The sequence below is a fragment of the Myxocyprinus asiaticus genome, chromosome 5 (genome assembly GCF_019703515.2).
Source record: "Myxocyprinus asiaticus isolate MX2 ecotype Aquarium Trade chromosome 5, UBuf_Myxa_2, whole genome shotgun sequence".
NCBI classification, from domain to species: Eukaryota; Metazoa; Chordata; class Actinopteri; order Cypriniformes; family Catostomidae; genus Myxocyprinus; species Myxocyprinus asiaticus.
Window position 1 is genome coordinate 23,641,383 of NC_059348.1, and position 24,200 is coordinate 23,665,582.

General features: G+C 36.8%; 1 protein-coding gene across 1 annotated transcript in view; it reads left to right on the forward strand.

The window, feature by feature from the left end:
• arhgef4 (Rho guanine nucleotide exchange factor (GEF) 4) overlaps nt 1-24,200 on the forward strand; it is a 91,753-nt gene that overhangs the window by 7,118 nt on the left and 60,435 nt on the right.

The following is a 24,200-nucleotide window of genomic DNA, read 5'->3' on the forward strand; positions in this document are numbered from 1 at the left end:
ACCGATATGTCATTCACTCTTATTCAAAATGCAATTATTGATATCAAAAATTTGTTTCTTACTAGTTGAAAGTCCAATTTCACATATCAACAATTCTTTTCTTACTAATAAAAAATATAATTTTTGATATCAAGAATGTAATGTCTACTAGTGGAAATAGTGATATCAACAACTGAATTCCAACTAATAAAAATGCTCATTTTTTATATTAGTAATTCAGTTTTCACTAGTGACAGTTTTAATTTCTGATATCTGTAATGTAATTGTTACTAGTAAGAAAGTCTTTTTAGATATCATTAATTACACTCCAAATTAATTATATCTGAAATCCATTTATAGATATCAAGAATTAACATTTTAACTAGTGAAAATTAATTTCTTGATATCAGGAATTTATATTTTTACTAGTAACAATGTAATTGTTGATATCAAAAATGATATTTTTACTAGTAAGAAGTATATTCTTGATATCAAGAATTATAATTTTAACTAGTGAAAATTTACCTTTGCATAGTTTTGGCGCCCTTTTAACTTTTAATCACATGTAGGATATGAATTATTGATATCAACAATTCAGTTTTCACTAGTTAAAATGCTAATTCTTAATATCAGGAATGTATTTTCTACTAGTGGAAATACCAATTGTTGATATCAATAATTACATTTCCACTAGTAAAAACGTGAATTATTGATATAAAAAATTACGTTATCACTCACGGAAATACATTCTTGATATCAAAAATGGAATTTCAACTAGTAAAAACTATAATTCTTGATATCTGTAACTGAATTCTTACATGTAAAAAGGAATTGTTACATGTTGAAATGTAATTTTTACTAGTTAAAATGGTCATTTCAGATATCATAAATTCCTTTTTGGATATGTGCATAATAATGAGGAGTGCTGAGTTCCTTACGTACCTTATGAATATTTAAAAAGAAAGGAATGGAACCTCGCAGGGGATACGCAAGTGTAAAAGAGAACTTTCTTCATCCCCACGATCCGTTTCCTCTGTCGTTTATAAACCACACTTTAATTTTTCATATCAACACCACAAGGTGTATATTATTTGTATATTTAATAACATTGTATGATTTTTTAATGTGTATCGAGATACGTCCATCTGCAGAGCCGCAGAGCCTCAGCAGTCTAAAGACCAATGCAGTGTTAGCGCCATCTATAGTTTGGAGCATAATTTCTTACATTTGTTTGCTTTTTAGATTTCAAATGTGCTGTTTTTACATCAATTTTGATTTGATTACTAAAACATTTAATGGTAGCCTTTTCAACACTTTTCAATAAGGTTCCATGTGTAAACATTAGTTAATACAGTAGGTTTCATGAATTAGCAAAGAAAATTTTTTTAACAGCATTTATTAATCTCTGTTAATGTTAATGGATAAAACATTGTTCTTTGTTAATTTATATTTTATGAACTAATGTTAACATTTACAACTTCTAATTTTAAAAGTATATTAGTAAGTGTTGAAATTAACATTAACCAAGATTAACAAATGCTGTTAATGTATTGCTCATTTTTTTTCAAGTTAACAAATGTTAACAACTGAAACTTTATTGTACGGTGTTACCCATTTGAATATATTAGGCCTATATGTGATCATTCGATTTCTTTCCTGTTCAAAGATTTCTTTAAAGTTACAAAGAGTACTTAAAAAAGACACAAAGAATGGGCATTTAATGTCATATGTATTTAATCAAATCAAATTCAAAATAAACACTCAATTACAAGCCTAACAAAACATGTACACTGCAAAATAAAATAAAAATCAATTACATAATTGATAAGAAATTTAAATAATAATAAATTAAACTAAAATAATTATTTAAACAACAAAAGCGTGAGTGATTCAAAACCGACAGTCGAACTGTTTCCAGAATAATATTCGTTATGAAATACATCTATACAGATCCAGTAGTTAGCAGATAAATACTTAGCTTAATAAAGTAATTGTTTACCAGAAATGCTAGATTTAATAAAACTTTACATAGACAACAACTTACCGTGCTCTCCGGCATGATTGTTCTGTCATTAGCTCCGCCTGTAACATCAGTCTGGAGATTGCGGGCCTGAAACTACTGTGACTTAAGGCCGATTTATACTTCTGCGTCAAGCAGAATGTGGCTCAGCAGATGTGTACTATTGTGTGTAATGTATCTGTGCTGTTGATAAATGTATGAAAATGTGTTCCATCACTTTGCATAAAATCATAGGCTAAATTAATGTTTGGGTATTAGGAGGAACAAGGACGAGTATCAAATCAAATCAAATCAAAAAATCAAATCACTTTATTGTCACACAGCCATATACACAAGTGCAATGGTGTGTGAAATTCTTGGGTGCAGTTCCGATCAACATAGCAGTCGTGACAGTGATGAGACATATACCAATTTACATATTAGTAGATATAAAGTAGATATTAGTAGATATAGAGTAGATATAAAAATCTAACAAACTTGTGTGCCTGTGTGTGTAAAGAAGCCGTAAAAATAATGGTTTTCACATTTTAATTTTTACTTAACCTTTGAGAAAATAAATTGGCTAAATCTTTTTTTTTATTATTATTATTATTTTATGCACTTTAGTTTAAAATGAAATGCTCTAATTTAACAGCCGGGGCCTCGTTTCCCAATACTGATTGATCTTAGTGGTTAAGAGAGTTTTCTACCAACAATTTTACAAATGTTCGTTATTTTTTACGTGCGTTTCACAAAACTGCGCTTAACATGAATGTGCGAGGACGCAGTTTAAGTGCTACTTAAGAGAGACGCTGTCCATGTGACAGTGCTGAAATGTGAACGTATAGTGCTGTTTGTCATTGCCACTTGTTTGTCAGTTGATATTTGTGCATTTCTTTAAGAACGTTTGTAATTTACCTCGCTGGGAATATTGAAAAATATTTTCTTAAATGTACAACTTAATTCACCACATAATAACTGCATTTTGTTTTGCAGAACGATATATTTCTTTTACACAATCACTGCTTCGTTCATCAGATGTGCATTTTAATATTTCGTTTTCAAATTTGAGACCCTGTGTACGGTCCTGCTACTGACAACAAGCATTAATTCAATATATCACGTTTATATGGATGATTTTCATGCACGGCAGCAACTTATTGACATTTTTCTATCTCTCTCTGACTGTAATTTTTACAGTTCTCTGCAACAATCATGCCACCACTCTGTTGTTACCAACTAGTCCACAAATAACTTTATTTGTTTACTTATTAATTTATCTGTTCGTCCAATATTGACTAACCATTTTCTGAATTTATTATTGTTATTATTGTTATTATTAGCCTTGTCAGTTGATAATAATAATAAAATAAAATGTATTTATACTGATATTAAATGAGCATATAGTGTAGCTATAGGTATTTAAATTGTATTAGGTGTAATTTCGAGATTGTCCTGCAGGTGTCTGCATAAGTCTGTGTCTTTACGATGCACTTAGCGCTGTACGATTACTCCAGAGCACTCCTTAATCTACGAGCATTTTCAAGTACTACTTAAATTACGATGCTTTTGGGAAAACGGGCCACAATATTGAGATGAATCTTAAGATGGATTCTACGATTTACTTAGGCTTACGATGCTTCTGGGAAACTAGACCCAGTAATGTTCTTTTCAATAATAACACAGTGCAGTCGAGTTTATCTGTCTAGTTGCGCCATCTTGTGGACTTAGGAAACAACATCAATTTAAATATTTGATGACTTGAAAATACTAATTTAATTCGAATTATTGGGGGGGGGTGTAGTGTGACCAGTAGTGTGTGTGTGTGTGTGTGTGTGTGTGTGTGTGTGTGTGTGTGTGTATATATAGCTTATATTTAAGATTTACACATTTCAATTTCATAACATAATAATTGTGTGATCTTTAGCTAATATTAATACAACTTAAATTTATTCAAGTTTTATTGATTTAATATTGTTTAAGATTGCTAACTATAATTTGATTAAATTTTGTTATGAAATTAAAATATGTAATTATAATACATATAATACTTTCCATAAAATAACTGAGAATTTCTATAATGTTTGTGCTTGGATTAAATGCAGTAATTTTGGTTGAAAGGGTGCGCCCGTTATTTTAAAAAAACATTTTTGCGCTGTCTTCTTGCACTTAATTACCATACAGTGACATACACAGACGTACAATATTAGCATTCAAGAAGATTCGTTTATGTTATTATGTGCTATTGTAACACCCATTCCTCCACGATTTTGGCTTAGCAGGTAAGAAGACTTTTTCCTTGGGCAGACAGCAGCAGATGTGGGAGGCGTTTTGCACAGAGAGTGATTTTTTTTGTTACTGGTTTCTCATGTCAGAAAAAGCATGAAGGAGCAATGTCAATTTTAAACGCTCATTTAAAACCATCCAACTATAGCTAAGACTAATTATTCGGAAAAAACGCATCACGACTGTAACTCCGTCGGCACACAGGACTGCACAACGACCCTTATTTATGAATAATGAGCATTATATTGCAGTTGGAATGAATAAAATTTACACCTGCTCCTTCTGTACTCCCTTAATCCCATTCGCCATTACATTTATTAAAACACCATGAAAACAAATGTATTACAAAATCAAACAATTTATTCAATATAAAAATAATATATTATAGAGACTAAACTCCCAGTCAGCATATGATGTGGCTTGCAATCTCTTACGCGTCATCCATTAGAGACAACACCTCGCATCAGCACCAGTTTTGTGCCTAGCAACAAGATTTTTCTGCGTATGGTATGTGTAGTTTACAGTGAGTGGTAGTTTGGGACAATATTTAATTAAAATTGAGCCAAATATGCAGAGTGGTGCAAACTGTTATTCTGGCTAAAAGGATTAAGGCAGTGGAAGACGGCGTGGGTTGGCCAATCAGATGAAAGGGGTGTTGCAGTGCCGCCCACATATGCAAATGTAATATTGTTTTTATTTTATTTTTTTTAACAATGGACAAAAAATTAAAATTTAATTGAATTCTCATTTTCCATTTCTGAAGCATAAAAAAAAAAAAATAAATAAAAAAAAAAAAAAAAAAAAAACTGTTTTTACCCACATGGAATATCTCCCTCAATTTTTTTACCTGCTACTGTTGGCTCCAAAAGTGGATACATGGAAAACCAGGTCTTATTAATATTCATAAAGTCATTACCATAGCTATTCTTACCTGTTAAAATTGTATTTCTAGATTTCGATAATAGTGTGTTTACTTGTTAAAATCACATTTAAGATATCAGTAATTCTATTTTCACTAGTTGCAAAGTCTATTTTAGATATCATGGCAATAAATATTACAAGTAGAACTCCCTTTACTGATATCAATAATTACATTGTTACTAGTAAAATGTTCATTCTTGATATCAACAGTTGAATTACAACAAGTGCAAATGGTAATTTTTGATATCAGTAATTTAATTTCAACATGTTACATTTGGTATTTCTGATATCTGGAAGTGGATTTCAGATATAATTAATTTGGAGTGTAATTAATGATATCTAAAAAGACTTTCTTACTAGTAACAATTACATTACAGATATCAGAAATTAAAATTGTCACTAGTGAAAACCGAATTACTAATATCAAAAATTAGCATTTTTATTAGTTGGAATTCAGTTGTTGATATCAAAAATGGGCATTTCCACTAGTAGACATTACATTCTTGATAATACAAATAGAATTTTTGATAGTAAGAAAAGAATTGTTGATATGTGAAATTGGAATTTCAACTAGTAAGAAACAAATTTTTGATATCAATAATTGCATTTTGAATAAGAGTGAATGACATATCGGTGTGAAACTTTACTAGTGAAAATTCAATTATAGATATCAAGAATTACGGTTTTTACTAGTTGAAATCCCATTTTTGATATCAAGAATGTGATTTCTACGAGTGATGACGTCATTTTCGATATCAAGAATTCACATTTTTACTAGTGGAAATGTAATTACTGATATCAACAATTGGCATTTGCACTAGTGAAAATTACATTCTTGATATCAAGAATTAGAACTAGTGAAAATTGAATTGTTGATGTCAATGATCCTGTTTCTCTCTCCCTCACTCTATGGACTGGGCACCTTTTATTTCCCCCATCTCTCACTGCGAACATAGAAACAGCAATTACCAGCAATTCATCTCAGGTGAAAACCCTTACTGCTTCCTCTCTCCCCAGATGAACACTCGACCACACCCTCGCCTCCACAATCACTTCATACAGTATGTACAAAATGCACTAAAATTAAACGTTTGGAACAAAATAAAAATAAAATATTACATAATATTTCTATCAGGTCTCAGAGAAACATGTTAAGTGCAACATGGTGTTAGGGAAACATTTTTTCAAAATGATTTTTTGTGTGGCTCGTTGTATGTATCAGAATCAGAATCAGAATCAGCTTTATTGCCAAGTATGCTTACATATACAAGGAATTTGTCTTGGTGACAGGAGCGTCCAGTGTACAACAATACAAAAACAATACAAAAACAGCAGCAAGACATAGATAATAGTAAAAAATAAAAAATAGTTATACACATACGTACATACACACACAGACACACACATACATACATACACACATACGTAGTGCAAATCTAATAAATCTGTTATGTACAGTGCAAATACAATCTGTTATATACATTGCAAAAAAAATGGTTTTCTCTCAGAGGAATGAAATGGCAGAAGAGGTTGGATGTGTTGGGGGAAACCAATAATCCTGTCAGCAGTCCGAACTGTCCTTTGTAGTCTTCTGATGTCTGATTTCGTAGCTGAACCAAACCAGACAGTTATTGAAGTGCAGAGGACAGACTCAGTGACTGCTGAGTAGAACTGTATCAGCAGCGCCTGTGGCAGGTTGAACTTCCTCAGCTGGTGAAGGAAGTACAACCTCTGCTGGGCCTTTTTCGCAATGGAGTCAATGTGTGTCTCCCACTTCAGGTCCTGTGAAATGGTAGTGCCCAGGAACCTGAATGACTCCACTGCTACCTCAGTGCTGTTTAGAATGGTGAAGGGGGTCAATGTTGGGGTGTTCCTCCTAAAGTCCACAATCATCTCCACTGTTTTGAGCATGTTCAGCTCCAGGTTGTTTTGACTGCACCAGACAGCCAGCTGTTCAACCTCTCTTCTATATGCAGACTCGTCGTCATCTCGGATGAGGCCGATGACGGTGGTATCGTCTGCAAACTTCAGGAGCTTGACAGAGGGGTCCTTGGAGATGCAGTCATTGGTGTAGAGGGAGAAGAGTAGTGGGGAGAGTACACATCCCTGGGGGGCACCAGTGCTGATTGTACAGGTGCTGGAAGTGAGTTTCCCCTGTCTCACAAGCTGCTGCCTGTCTGTCAGAAAGCTGGTAATCCACTGACAGATAGACATGGGAACAGAGAGTTGGTGTAATTTATTCTGGAGTATAGCTGGGATGATGGTGTTGAAAGCCAAACTGAAGTCCACAAAAATGATCCTTGCATATGTCCCTGGTCTGTCCAGATGTTGCAGGATATGATGCAATCCCATATTGACTGCATCATCCACAGACCTGTTTGCTCGATAAGCAAATTGAAGGGGATCTAGAAAGGGTCCAGTGATGTTCTTCAGGTGGGCCAACACCAGTCTCTCAAATGATTTCATGACCACAGACGTCAGGGCGACAGGTTTGTAGTCATTAAGTCCTGTGATTTTTGGTTTCTTTGGGACAGGAATGATGATTGAGCGTTTGAAGCAGCATAGAACGTCACACTGCTCCAGTGATCTATTGAAGATCTGTGTGAAGATTGGGGCCAGCTGGTTAGCACAGGATCGAAGACATGCTGTTGAGACGCCATCTGGGCCTGAAGATTTCCTCGTCTTTTTTTTCTGAAAGACCCGGCTCACATCTTCTTCACAGATCTTAAGAGCAGGTTGAGTAGCAGGAGGGGGGAGGAGGGGGGTTGCAGGAGGTGTTGGTGTTTGTGTGAAGTGAAGGTCAGAGTGGGTGTGGGTTGTGAGATTGGGCCTTTCAAATCTGCAGTAGAACACATTCAGGTCATCAGCCAGTTGTTGGTCCACCACAGGGTTGGGGGTAGGAGTCCTATAATTTGTGAGTTGTTTCATGCCACTCCACATTGATGCAGGGTCGTTTTCAGCTTCTCAGAGTATCTTATTTTAGCCACTCTGATTTCCTTGTTCAGTGTGTTCCTGGCCTGATTGTACAAGACTTTATCCCCACCCCTGTAAGCATCATCTTTGGCCTGACGAAGCTGCCTGAGCTCTGCTGTAAACCACGATTTGTCGTTGTTGAACTTTAAATAAGTCCTAGTAGGAATGCACATATCCTCACAGAAACTGATATATGATGTAATAGTATCTGTGAGCTCGTCCAGATTGGTGTCTGCAGCCTCAAAAACACTCCAATCCGTGCAATCGAAGCAGGCTTGTAGTTCCCGCTCTGCTTCATTGGTCAATCTCTTTACAGTCCTTACTACTGGCTTGGTTGATTTTAATTTCTGCCTGTAGGTTGGAAGAAGATGAACCAGACAGAGATCAGACAGTACCAAAGCTGCTCTAGAAACAGAGCGATATGCATCCTTTATTGTTGTGTAGCAATGATCCAGTATGTTCCTGTCTCTGGTGGGGCATGTAATGTGCTGTTTGTATTTGGGCAGTTCACGTGTGAGATTTGCTTTGTTAAAATTCCCAAGAATAATAATAACTGAGTCCAGATATTTTTGTTCTGTGTCTGTGATTTGATCAGCCAGCTGTTGCAGCGCTGTGTTCATACACGCGTTTGGCGCGATATACACACTCACCAGAATAAAGGAGGAAAACTCCCACGGTGAGTAGAATGGCTTAGAGTTAATAAAGAGGGCTTCCAAATTAGGACAGCACATCCTCTTTAACGTTGTTACATATGTACACCAACTTTCATTTATGTAAAAGCATGTTCCACCGCCTCTCATTTTCCCCGTTAACTCCACGATGCGATCCGCTCTGAACATCTGAAAGCCCGGCAGATGTAACGCACTGTCCGGAATGGCTTCACTCAGCCAGGTTTCTGTGAAGCACAAGGCAGCAGAGGTTGAAAAGTCCTTGTTTTTGCGGGTGAGGAGATGTAGTTTGTCCGTTTTGTTAAGAAGAGAGCGGAGATTTGCTAGATGAATACTCGACAGCGCTGTTCGAAAGCCGCGCCGATGGAGCCTGACCAACGTGCCTGCTCGTCTCCCTCGCCTGCTTCTCATAGCGCTTTTAAACAACACAGCCGCGCCTCCGACTAAAATGTCCAGCAAAACATCTGAATATTCCAAAACCTGGAAAAGGTTGTCTATTGTGTATCGTGGCAGTTTACTGGTGAAATCCAGTAAACTGAGTTGACACATGAGCTGAAAGTGTCAGAAGCACAGTAGAAGCACCACAAAATGATGTGGTTGCTTTAGCACTTGCATTTTCCATGCTTTTTGTGACACTAAAGGATTGTTTTAGGTTTAAGGTTTAGGGGTTAGGGAGGTAGGCATTCTTGATTTAAAACTTGAAAGAGCATTAACCTTAAAAATCTGTTTGGCAAATTCTTTAACCGAGTAACTGCCAGCATTAAAAGGATAGTTCACCTCATGATATCCCAGGTGTGTATGACCAGAGACTATTTAGTTTCAGGGAGATACACAGGGATTATTGGAGCAACAAGAAAGGTTCTGTTCAGGTGGATTTGAACCTTGCCCCCCTAAACTTGAGGCGAAACTTTTACCACTAAACCTATCAGTCATACTTCCTATTTACTTGCTCATACATGTTTTTATCCAATTTTATTCCCCCAGCCCCCCCAAACTGTCCCCACAGGTTTTTAAAACATAGCATGTGTCTATCACTATTAAATGCATTATTAGAATTCAAGTACATTTCACATATATGAGGATACATCCCTGTGTTTTATGAATGTCAGAATGAAAGCAGGGCTGAAAATGTTTGGGCCCGATTCCAGATCTTGGAATTGGAATGAGTGGGGAACATGCCTTATCTCTCTCTCCCTGTGTTTTCACTGGAATCTGTTGGACTTATCTCAACAGCTAGCGTTGACCTTCTCTGTCTTCTGAAAATTTACAATAGCACGGTACTCTGTATGCAAGTGCGATGCGTGAGACACTGGTCTGATTTATAGGGTTATTTTGTTGCATGTTTCTTGGCTGGAGGACTGCATACAATAGATAATTTAAGTCATGCTGAATTAGACAAGGTGCATGGCAATGAGAGTAGACTTTAAATCTACTTACTGGTATAACATCTCTGTTTTCAGTGCCGGCCCTAGCCTTTTGGGTGCCCTAAGCAAAAATGTGTGTGGGGACCCCCGTCAAATGTTCATATCACTTCTTAAGCAACTTGCTTAGTTTAGCACTTTCTGTTTTCTGTTGAATTTTCTTGAAGAGAACCTGGTATAAATGGTTGTGTGGTTGAAAAGATTAGAATGCTCTAGAGTGAAGATCTGAGCCATCGAGTGAAACCAAAGACTACAGTACAGATAACGGTTATAATACATTGCACATGGCACAAGCAGCCTCATACCTGCAGATATATGCACAGTATACATGATTGTATATTTGGACTGCACTTCAAAGCTAAATAGATATAATATCAGTACAATGCCCTGCTAGAAGTGCCTTTGATGCAGAGTCTACAATGGCTCAAAAGGGCCATTCTTGTCAAAATGTCCCCAAAGTAAGCTCAAAAATAATCTTCAGATTAAGCCAACAGTATTTATAAAGTGCTTGGGATGTGTGAAAATAGGTAGAAATAAAGGAGCACAGCTCAGCTGTGGGCCCAAGATTTTAATAAATGCAAATACAACCCTTGTTGTTTACAATAGTTTGCTTTTCTACATTAATACCAATTGTCTGATCTGAAGTCAGCTAATTTGGTCATAGTCAAGTTTTTTTTTTTTTTTTAAAGTGTCATTTTTAAACATACCATGTAGCTATAACAACACAGTAGCACAGTGTCACACACAATAGATAATGACTATATATACAAACAACAGACAATATACAAACAGTGGGCAAAGTATGCATAAAACAGCTAGTGCAACATCCTGTAACAGTGACAAAATTTTTCTAATTGGCACAGTGGGGAGTTGTGTGTGCACCTGCTCTAAATCACCACAACCGCTTACTATGCACAACAGTACAAATGAAGTCTCTGCCATACTTAGGATGCTAAAGCTCTTAAGTACATCCGCCAAGTTTTATTCACTGGCATTTTCTGTTCCATGATGGTGGAATGGATTTTTTTTCTCTCTGAATAACTGCAAAAATTCTTATCAAACGTGTACAGGAATAGTGTATAGGTTTGATACCCTCACATGTGTCTGATACATGAGAAGATGGAAGTGGATAGATGTGCCCTCACACATCAGACCTGAACTGTACATCTGCTTTATTCAGAAGAGTTCAGATTCTCTCTGATGAGAGCCAGTAAGGTGTGGTCTTAGATGACCTCATCATTTGTGGATAGGGTCACATTTGTGTCATAATAATAACCCTCATCTTGGATTTGATGGCCTTTATTTGACCTTAGCTATGTTAGGGCCCTCTGCATTCCTCCATCCTTGCGTTAAGGAATAAGAGAAGCCCTGCAGTGTAGTTTATACAAAATCCTCACATTTTCCTGTGGCTTAAATTTCATATGCAACGGATTTACACTACACTTTATTTTACATCATTCTGTGCTGCAATGTACAACAACAGCTTTATTGAAAATGTATGTGTAATTATCAAAACACTCTTTATCAGAGCCACGCTTAAAGTTTTCTTTAAGTATTTTGTCAACGGATTTGTGCTCCTTTCTCAACGTGATAGAAAATCTTGCTCAATAGCCCTCTGCATGTGGGTGTATCTCCTGACAGTGATTTCCTTGCTTGTGTGTGTTTAGCTATGCCTTTGGCTATGTTTGTGTGTGTGTGTGTTTTCCTCTTTGTGTTTGGCCTCCCTGATGGGATGAGCTCATACTCATGTTGAGAGAGCAGCACGATCTTCTGATTTCAGCACTTTGGTTGCTTGAGTAATCCTATCTACAGCCCCTCCCTCTGAATCTACACCTCCTATACTGAGTCTAACGCATCTTCCACTGCATCTAAGCCACCTCCCTCCGAATCTAAGCCACCTCCCTCTGAATCTACCCCACCTTCCTCTAAATCTAAACCACCTCCCGCTGAATCTAAGCCACCTCCTCCTGAATCTAAGCCACCTCCCTATGAATCTACCCCACCAACATCTACATCTAAACCACCTCCCACTGAATCTAAGCCACCTCCCTCTGAATCTACCCCAGCACCTTTTAAATCTAAACCATCTTCCATTGCATCTAAGCCATCTCCCCCAAATCTAAGCCACCTCCCTCTGAATCTACCCCAGCACCTTTTAAATCTAAACCATCTTCCATTGCATCTAAGCCATCTCCCCCCGAATCCAAGCCGCCTCCCTCTAAATCTAAACCATCTCCCGCTGAATATAAACCACCTCCCGCTGAATCTAAGCCACCTTCCTCTGAATCTACCCCACCTCCCTCTAAATCTAAGCCATCTCCCCCCGAATCCAAGCCGCCTCCCTCTAAATCTAAACCATCTCCCGCTGAATATAAACCACCTCCCGCTGAATCTAAGCCACCTTCCTCTGAATCTACCCCACCTCCCTCTAAATCTAAACCACCTCCCACTGAATCTAACCCACCTCACCCTGAATCTTAACCACCATCCACTGAATTTAAATGACATCCACCTGAACCTAAACCATCTCCTAATGAATCTAAAGGTGTGTCTCAGTCAGCTCTTTAGTTCTGTAGTCAGGGCACTGATCAGGGAGTCCTAAAAAATGCTCAATCGCAAAATTGTTCCAGTGCACTGAAACGTTCGCTCCCTAAAAAAATCCCACAATGCACTGTAAAAACCAGCTAGCATCGTTGATCGCTATGTTCCCTTACCGGATATGTCGTTATGTCTTCTGAAGTGTCTCAAGTCATTAGATGATGAGCACAAGTGTAAAACTATGAATATTTTCTTTTGAAAAGAGATGTTTGTAATGTCTTTCTTTCATAATTACCATGAAAGTTAAACAATCTTTTAAATATTTGAGTTGTTAAAAGGTTTAAAATACACTCCTATATATGTTTATTTCTTTATTTATGCCATTTATCTGTTATAATAACATTGTTCATTTTAATATCTTCAACGAAAATGAACGATAGTGACATTTTTACAGCAATGGTGCTAATTAATAACAGCTGCGCTTTAATGCAGGAGCTTGTTAAAGTGTCGCAGATAATTGAGTCATAAGTGTCCCAATGTTCAGTGGATGAACACCCTTGCCAGTGCCTGAATACTCAATCTAAGCCACCTCCCACTGAATCTAAAGCACCTTTCCTTGAATCTAAATCTCTTTCATCTGAATCTAACCTACCTCCGTCTGAATTTTAACGGCCTCCCCATGAATCTAAATGTGAGTTTAAATGTGGAATATGTTCATTAACATTATTATTCACTGCATGTGGTTATATGTTGCATGTGGTCATGTCCAACTTAGTTCATCACATGAAGGCTCAAAATGCAGAAGCAATACAGTGTTCGTACAATGAGTACTCAGTGTATCTCTCTCTCTCTCGCTCTCTCTCTCTTTTACAATGTTGTCCCAGTGAAAATGTTTTAAAGGAATAGTTCACTCAAAAATGAATATTCTGTCATCATTTATTCACCCTCATGTTGTTCTTCCTTTCATTACAAAAGAAGATGTTAGGCAGAATGTTGCACTTTCAATGCATCTTTATTTCCATACTCTGAAAGCGAATGGTGACTAAGGCTAACATTATGCCTAACATATACTTTTGTGCTCCATGATGACAGAATGTCCATTTTTGGGTGAACTGTTCCTTTAAGACAGCATTGTGTGTAGGTCTGTTAAGAGATGTAGAACAACAGGATCTGCCAAACATAAGCAGTGCCAGTGATATTAATAATACTTTTATAGTATATATCTAGAAGTATAGACCTAATAAACATTATGACAGGTTAACAGCAGGATACCATAATGGTGGTATTTTTTTAATAATTTGAAATTAAATATTTGTTGTAGTTTATGCATTATACAGTATGTAGCTATAATTCTTTAAAGCCTCTTCCACTATTGTTTACGGAAAAACCAGGTATGTACTGTGGTACTCATAACAGTAATGACACAGCCTTTTTGTCTTTTGAAAGGCTGTGTAAAAGAAGAGCCTACAGCAGATGGTGATGTAGTTTTGGATGCCATCTTTTTTTAGTCTCACAGGCACTGGAGGCATGAACAAACACCTGCCTTGCCCAGCAGTCCCTGTAATTCTCAACACTGTGCACTTACAAGAAGACTGTGTGCTTATATAGTGTTATATCCTTTGTAGCCTATGCTTTTTCATTGTGCACACTTACACGATATTACTATGTTTATTGATACTGTTGCCTGAGTACAACAGGTTAGTACATTCGTATGTACATTATACCACATTTTTATATATCAAACAATAAACATGTTTAAACGTAAGTGAAATATTTCTTCATTCCTTCTCTACTCTACACATCTGTTTAAAAAGTTTTTAAAGGTTAAAAAACTCCAATTACATTACTTTTTGCCACTCAAAAACATTGTTCTCATTACATCTGTGAGTTTCTTGGAGTGCATCATCATTACACATTTTAACACTCCACTTTAACACATTGTTTGCAATCTAGTTGGACTATACTATGGAATAATAATAAAGTTACAGGTACTCAATTGGATTGGAATTTGACTGGAGCACTTCAGGACATAAACTTTGTTGGTTTTAAGCCATTGTGGCTTTTGCTGTATGTTTCAGATATGTTTCTGTATAATTTACTGTAGGGATGATCTTCACAGACAACGTGATCTCATGAGAATTCAAATGTATTGCGTTGAAACTGCCCAAAAAGTGCTGTTTGTGGGGTTGAAACACCCCGTTTCCCACAGATTATTGGAGATTAGGGCTTCTTTAAATTTCCACCAGATCGTTGCCTCAGGACAAACACAGGATTTTACATAAATTGTGATATTTCACGGGTCACTGTCATTGTTATCGCGTATGCTCTATTAGACCCAATTGACTCGCAGCAGCTGTTGGTGGATATTAACTTTTTTTTAACTAAGAAATCATGCAAACTCTGATTGCAAATGGCTGTTTTTAATTTCCAAAGTGCTGTCACTGTGACAGATATGAGGTCAAATATGATCTAACGATGATTAAGACCACCAATATACGATATAACTGGAGGAACAGATCCCGTCTCCACCACCGCAGTGAATGGACTACTGTTTGTGAAAGGATAAGTGAATAAAAATAATGTCATGCTGCTAAAATGAAGTCTTTGAATTTATTTTGAATGCAGTACATAATATTGTTCAATCGAAAACAGCTGTTATTAAGTTTTCATATGGAATATGATCATATTGAAGTAAATATTATTTATTGTATGTGGGTAATTAATTAAAGCAGTATAGACACATATTGCATGTCTAGTGGTAGTTTTTGTTTTTATATATCACATTTCTTAGGCTTTAGAAGTGTGTTAAACATAAACCTGTTACATGTCCAACATTTTCACGCAGGCTCATTGAACCAAGTTTAAACTTGTTTTGCTGATATTTCAGAAAAGAACACATACTTTCTTCACTGTAAACCATAGATAACCCATTTATAATAACTTTTATTAACATTAAAAGACATTATTACATTCTATAAAGCTTAAAAAATTATTAAAACTGCAGCGCTGCCTATTTCCACCATTGAAATCTGCTGCTCGAAAGAACCCGGAAGCGCGGTTTCCTGCGGTGTGATGTCAGAGTAATTTCATCTATAGAAATGTACAAATGGTTACATGTACTGTTTGAATTTATTAATATTAAATTATTCATAGAATTAATCAGTTTATTACATTTAAATTATAATCAATGAGATTAGTTAAATGCCATCACATTTAACGCAGACATGCCATTTTAACTGTTTCATTCATTTCTGTGTTATTTCTGCTGCCTTATACAACGTTTTAAAGGATTACATCACTTAAACCAAGACTAAACTTTAAAATGTTAAAATGAATAAAAACCCTGTAATCGTTTAATCATTTATTAAGTATTTAATTTTATTTTTGTTTGCCATGGGACACAAAATGAGTTTTAAGAATATGAAAAAAATAAAATAAAAAGAATAAACAACAACAAAAAAAAAAACACCAAAAAAACAATATAAAAATTAATCCATACATTTGTTAGCTATAATCCAAATCTTCAGACTGCTTTCTGTGAAGAAAAGACCCAAATTCAAGCCTTTTATTCAACGATCTCTGTCTTTATCCGCCGCATCACTGTCCCGCCCGTCAAAACCATCAACCCGTTTCGTTTTCAAAATGAAAAAATAACCGCCTCAAAAAGCATTACGACCAGTGGTTTTACAGCAGTAATGTCGAATACTCATTGGATCTCAAGTGTCTTGTGACCGTTTGCGACATGCCGTATTCTGCGATGTATATGTTTGAGTGAGGTATCACAGCGCCGTTCTGGAGTGCGTCAGGAGAAAATTTACTGCGATTAATAATTAAAATTACACTCTTTACCTCACACAATAGTGATGGGAAGATCGGATCATTTTACTAACTTGAATCTTTGAGTCTCGTTCAGCAAAATGAACGAATCTTTATTCAAGTCATTTCGTTCATTTGAGCAGGATTAAATTAAAATGTTACATTTTCAATAGCCAAATCCCCCCAACACGTCTACTTACGCAAACTTTGATTATAGTCCCAAAAAGGAAAAAAATATAATGCAGCCAAGGACAAATTATGAGAAACAGAAAGATTAGTTCACCTCTGGATTCTGTATACGGCTGTCACGTGACAAAAGAACGAACGACTCGGACCAGAAGACTTGAGAGGTGAACTAATAATTTCTGTTTCCTGTGTGAGCAATGCATAGCGTATACGGCTGTCACGTGACAAAAGAACGAACGACTCAGACCAGAAGACTCGAGAGGTGAACTAATAATTTCTGTTTCCTGTGTGAGCAATGCATAGCGTATACGGCTGTCACGTGACAAAAGAACGAACGACTCAGACCAGAAGACTTGAGAGGTGAACTAATAATTTCTGTTTCCTGTGTGAGCAATGCATAGCGTATACGGCTGTCACGTGACAAAAGAACGAACGACTCGGACCAGAAGACTTGAGAGGTGAACTAATCATTTCTGTTTCCTGTACAACGCCTGTGCGGTTTTCACGTAACAAAGGAACAAATGCACATGCACCAACACAAAATGAATTACCCTCTGAGGCTACTTGTTCTTCTGAGTCACTTAAAAGATTCGTTCAAAATGAACGAATCGTTCATGAACGACCCATCACTATCACACAACGGTATTGTATGCCATCAGGGAGCACACTGGATGCAGCACATCACCCTTTGGACTACTTTTGTACTGAATTTTAACATTTTTCTGATTAAATTATTATGATTAAATTTATCTGTCTGTTACGTGTTTTATATGCTTAATAAATGTTTATGGTTAGGTTTAGGAGTAGCGGCTGTAAAATATATATAAATGAATATATTGTAACAAAAAATATTGCTACTGTACATTAATCGACTTTTTACATGTTTTTATATTGTTGAAATGTTGTTATGTTTAGAGGTTGGGTTAAGGGATGTAAAATATCTATAAAACAGTAAGTACAAATATATTTATAATCGATTCGTGTATTCAAATATATTGGTAATGTATTCGTCAATATTTTACGTTTCTAAAGCTGTAAATACCTAAAAATGTTTACGTTTTAGATGCTTTCAAACATCCATATTGTACGTTTTGTGTCTATTCAAATGTACAAACGTATGTTTAAATGTTACAAATATTTATGTACAGATAGCTACGTATATTAATGAGATCAGGCATTCACAGACCATTGAATATTCCTTCAAATCGTTCAGTTTCTGACATGCCTTCAGCTACCCCATCAGATCTTTTTTTTTTTATAGCAAAGGCTTTCTTTTTTGTGTGTATTACTGTTCTCTGAGTTGGACTGCATGTCCTTTAGCAGGGGCGCCTGCAGCTAGACGGCCGTACGCACTATGCATACCATGAGCGCTCCGACTGACCTGAGAAATATTTACTCTCAGACTATTTCATCAGTCATGAAATGTGTCCCGTATTTCTGTGGCTGTTTAAAAGAACTAGCAATGCCCAATTTGCGAATGAATAATTCTTTTGAGTCGGGTATTTTCAGTGAATTGGCCAAACAGGCTTGCAAAACGGTCTGAATCGATTCGTGATTCAGTACAATTTGTTCAGAGCTCTCTCACTGAATCATTTGGAGCGGGTTCTCACACAGTAAAACAGTATCGGGATATTTACGAATACAGAGAACAAACAGCGCTCTATACAGTGGAAATGTACCAACAATCAGCTGAAACAAAAGTCTGTCTTTTTGAGAGGTAACTTTGAGAAACTTCAGCTAGTGCTATGGCATGTGAACAAGGGGCTGTTCAAACTGAACGTGTTTTTGCATTCCCTCATGCTGTTTTTCAGTTGTTTTTCATATATACATTCGCTAGATAGATGTCTTTTGAAAAGTGTGTCTCGTTTCACTGTGTTTTTAGCATCTCTCATGGGAGCGCTTCATTTTTAGACCGTGTCAAGTTAAAAAGAATTTCTTCAACTGATAAAAACACGTCTTGAAATACCTTGGTTCTGCTCTATTCGTTGTGGTGTTTTGTTTTTTTTAGCACGAAAACAAATAAAACAAGTGCTTATCTCAAAGTCACCAGAATTGAACACTTTGGTGTTGTTTTTTGCACACACACACACACATACACACACACACACACACACACACACACACACACACACAAAAATCTCACGGGACAGCATGCCCCCGGACCCCCCAGATATAAGGTTTATTAGACAGATTTCTGTGTTAAGATTAAATCCTACAGGCGCCCTGTCCTTTAGAGCTGTCTTAGACATCTCCTTAGTTCCTATATAGGCCTACATGCATGCAGTGGTATTGTTTCACAAAACTTAACATGGATGTTCTTGAAATGTTGCTTGGTTTTTGTGTTAAATTGTTTCAAGGAAATGTAGTTGAGAAGCTATTTATTTATTCTTATTTCACAAGTTCACATGTTCACATGAATGAACAAATGAATAAAGGATGAACTTGCTCCTGAGTTTTTGTTTAGAGTACTATATTAATTGAAAACAAATACACTCCAGTCAGATTATTAGCCTATGTGACTTGAAGAAGAGAGTTGGTTTGTTCAGAGGTGATAAAGGTTTAATTATCAGTTTAGTCACTTTTTTCAGTGTAGTTGTGTGTGTATAGTCAGTATAGAAGAGTGACAAAAGTCCTTGTAGTTTCATGCAGTGAAAATAAAGTATGAGCCAAGTCCAACGGGTGTGAATGCTTTTTATAGGCATGACATCATGAGTCAAGTGTCAGTAGCAGCGCTGTCTGCACTGTCATATGTGCTTTTCTGGCTCTCTCTTCCAAATGTTTACCTCATGAATCTACTTAAACACACACACTTGAACACGCACCCAATCCCTCTTTCTCCTGCCCAGTCTGTGACGTAGCATTAAGACGTTAAGCCAGTTAGGGAACTCAACTGTAATCAATTAAAAAAACAAGCTCTGCTTTCTGAATGGGGGGTGAATGACATTGTGTTGTTGGCGGAGGTCACTCCACTTGCCAATGAGGGCAGGATTTACTTCTAACTTATCCTTTACCACTATGTGCTCAGTCACAGTTTTGACACTGATATTTTGCTAGCATGGCAAGTTTACAAAGAAACAAGTCAGGTGTGTCAGTGTTTCCCCTAGGATTATTTCAGCAGCGGTGCTGTTGTGCACGCCTCCACAAGCCCGCAACGCTGGACCGAAGAATAGATTAAAACAGCGGTGTCAAACTCAATTTCAGCCTGGGCCACATCACAGTTTATTTGTGCCCTCAAATGGCCCATTGAAAATGTGGCACCAGCACCTGCTTGGGTAGCACCCATGCAAATAATATTACATTATGTGCATTGAAATGCACATTTGACAGTAAAGCATTGATTTTGAGGTTGGGATGCAGATGAAAATTATGATATTAACATCAGTAACATCTGTGGATAAAAATGAACACCTAATTTTTATATGGCTAAATTGAAATATTCTTACAGTGGGACTAAGTTGGTTCTTCTTTACAGATTCCTTTCATCAGGCTCCTACTAATTAAACTTCAGCAATGTCTTGTAATTTCTGAAGGCAAACAAAACAAAACAACTACATTTTCCTACAATCAGAGAGCATTACAAGTGTACAGATTTTACACAGATGGAAAATTGATAGCTTGGTCCATAATTATGAAAATGCACTATAGTTCTTCCATAGTTCACCATAGTCTATGAATAACCGCACCTGCTCTGCCCTCGTGCTGCTATGATTAAACCGTGTTGATCATTGACCTGTGTAGCGCTGTTTCATTCTGCTTTTGAAGTGAGCAAAATGCTTTCCAAAACATACAGATGACAGGAAAAGGCTCATTTATATTCACGAGGAAAGCGCTAACTGATTGTTCAGTGAAACGTTGCGATCCCCTGCCATCCTACATTTCAGAAATGAGCTTGTGGGCCACTTAAAATTAAGCAAGTTTGACACGTGTTGTATGTGGTGACGTCACAGTGAGTAAGTGCATATATTTGTGTGTGTGTGTATGTGGTGGGGTCTCATTCGCAGTGTACAAAGTGCACAGCTGACTGGGGCTGGCAAGTGTTATGTTGCGTCAAGAATATTAAATGAACATGCGATGCACCTCATTGATCTCTTCCTGCATCACCTTTGTCTATTGATGGACTACACTCTTGAAATGGAATACATAGACTATCATTTAATTGCCAACAAAAGCCTTCATCAGCCAACTAACAAAGGACAATGCATCTATGTTCAAAGACATTAGTCATTAATCTTAACACTTAGTTTACTAATCTTAAACCATGACCTGCACTGCACATAAATAACAAATATTGGCATTCATGCTGGTTAGCCAGAGGGAAACTGGCCCCCACAGTGAGCCTGGTTTCTCCCAAGGTTATTTTTCTCCATTAACCAACATCTTATGGAGTTTTGTGTTCCTTGCCACAGTCGCCTTCAGCTTGCTCAAAGGGGTTCTAAATACAATTATTATTTAATTATTACATTTTTATACACAATTTACAATCATATTTAATCAAACTACACAATGATCACTCTAAGACTTTATAGATATTACAGTTTCATTTTTTGTAGAGCTGCTTTGAAACGATGTGTGTTGTGAAAAGTACATTACAAATAAAAATTACTTGACATGTGAAATCCCAACAGCGGTGCTTATAATTCAGCAGTGGCACAGCGCCGCTGCAAGATGCATATAGGGGAAATACTGTATATGTTTAGTAAGGTTATTTTAGTGAGGACATTGTACATTGGGAAGTTTCCATTTTTACATGAGAAAACAGCATTAAACGATGCTCCATTAAAATATATTGCTGGATATATTGTTCTAACACTAAGTGGTCTTACAAATTTATATCAGAATATAAAATATCTTGAAATAAACAGTTCATATTTATAGTTGTTTGGTTAATGTTAAGTTATACAGTGTATGGGTTTTCTACAGTATAATCCTGTGTATTGAGTTTTATTACCAAAAATACAATAATTATAGTCATTCACCTTGAAAATGCCTTTTTGCTTCTGTGGTACTTGCCTCTTTGATACCTGCCATTCTTTAAGCCATTCCTCTTAGTGTCTTCCCTCATTTAATGTGAAGGGATTGGAGTGGCTTGACCGGTCTGGATTAGCTAGAGATGTGCTGTGCCTTCTGACTCCACTATTCTTAAGTACAACCAAGTGGTTGACAAGGGGCATTTGTTTCTTCTTTCTCCCTCTAAGAACATTAAGTTGCTCCTATTAGAAGCCCAAAGATCTGGCCCAACTTTGGCATGTGTCTGCTTTCACAGTGTTCTCGCTAGATTGAAGAAATGGTTACTGGAGGACAGATAATTGAGTTATCCACCTTTTTCCTGACTTCTCCATGGGCGGCGCCATTGTGGCGAGAGACTTCCTCTCGGATGCTCCACACTTCTGCTTAGTTGTTGTTAACAGCTAGACTAACATTAATGGTGATTGCGAGCAGTGGAGGCTCTGGATGAATATGCACTGTTATAGGGTGTTATAGCAACTACAGGTGGCTTAAAAACTACTGTAAAATGAATGTCACAAAAATAAGCCCCCACAAAAGCTGCCAATGCTGAAACATTTCGAGTCAAACCAGATGTAATAAGCAGAGGTTGCATTAAACTAATTCTCTGTCACTTGCCTATTTTTTAAAACATTGACAGATAATTCCAAATGATGTCCGTCATTTTGGAAGATAACAAAGATGAAAAACATTTAAACCAAGCTCCTTGTTGTTTGTTTTATTAATCATCTTTACGAGAATCATATCTCATGTCGTGCTGTGAGTGTATGTGAATGAGGTAGAGACAGAGTTGCTGTCGGCAGAGTGCGTGAGAAGGCGGCAGAAATAATGCCATAAATAGGAAGATTTTTAAATGGAACCTATGATGACCATACACCCTCTTTTCACGGACTTGTCCTCTTTTTCGAACCTTGTTAAAGCATCCGGTCGGATTTCTAGATTCCCTAAATGTCCGGGATTTGGCTGTTTTCATATTGAAGTGCACAACAAGACACGCAGTGAAATCTAGCACATCATATTCGTGGATTCTCTCTCTCTCTCTTTCTGTGTGCTGTATGTCTGTGTCTCTCTTTCCCACACACACACACACATACAGGGTGCGTGCAGCAAGCGCTAGAGTCCAGTAACTTTACCATGCAAATGTGTTTGTGATTGTGTTCTCATCTATTCGGGATTGCCGTCGAAACCTATTGTCCATACGCAGACATTAGTGAGAAAGTAATTTACGTTAAGTAAACACAGACTGTTCCGTTTTTGACTGTTGTTAGTGATATTATAGTGCTTGATAATGGGAATAAGTTGTGAAGCGGAAGTCTGTAGCATCCGCATTGGAAGAACCCGCTAAGCATAATGGGTAATTTCGCTGCCTGTGAAAAAGGTGGATAAGGAGAAAGGATTGAATGGAAAATGTAGAATGTACTGGAAAAGATGATGGGTTGTGGAGGGCTGGTTGGCTGGTGCTCCTCTGAGGGGATTGATGGTATGGTTGCTCTGTGGATCCATGGAAACTACTTTAAGCTGGGTGACAGCACAAGTGTGTACCCTGCTGGAGGGCTCTGCATCTTTCCAAAGGCCCTTGACTGTTAGTAGAACTCTCTCAGTTTTCCATGACCTGATTTCTTATGTTATAGATACAGTATGTGATGCTTGTGATGTATTATATTAATTATAGAATGTGCTGAATGTTGTTTGCTGTCATTTAATTTTGATTAGCTGCTTTCATATTGTTGCCTGCTGTTTCTGCCAATATGATGTTAATGACTCACATTATTTTGTACTCTTATGTGTTTGTTTTGTCTGCATCTCTTCATCGGTTTTATTTGTACAGAGACTTAACAATTTTGTTTGTTGGAAACTAATAGATCAGATGCTCTATAAGCAGAGGCTCTCAAGGGCTTTCATTTAGATACATAATAGAGTTTATGACTGAGTGACACATTAGTTCCAGGTGCAGAGGGTATAGAATTTGAGATCTAACTGAATAATTATCATACCTCTGTGGTTAACCTCACAAATATATGTTCCTCTTTAGTATGTAATTGATTGCAGATCTGTAAATAAAAAATAACTCCAAAAATTGTTTGCCTCTTTTATTTAAAATTGCCCCACTGATGTAATTTATAAATCTACCTCTACCAGTAATGAAGGAAAATAGAGTGTCCTTTGTTAAGTGTTCACCCAAATAAAGAAAATTCTGTCATCATTTACTCACCCATATATTTTTCTAAACCTGTATGACTTTTTTTATGAGAAATAAAAGAGTTGTTAGGCAGAATTTTATCCTCAGTCCCTTCACTTTCATTACTACTTTTTTCCTATACACTGAAAGTGACTGGTGACCAAGGCTGGTTCTTTCTGCCTAACATCTCCTTTTGTGTTCCACCGAAGAAAGTCACAGAGGTTTAGAAA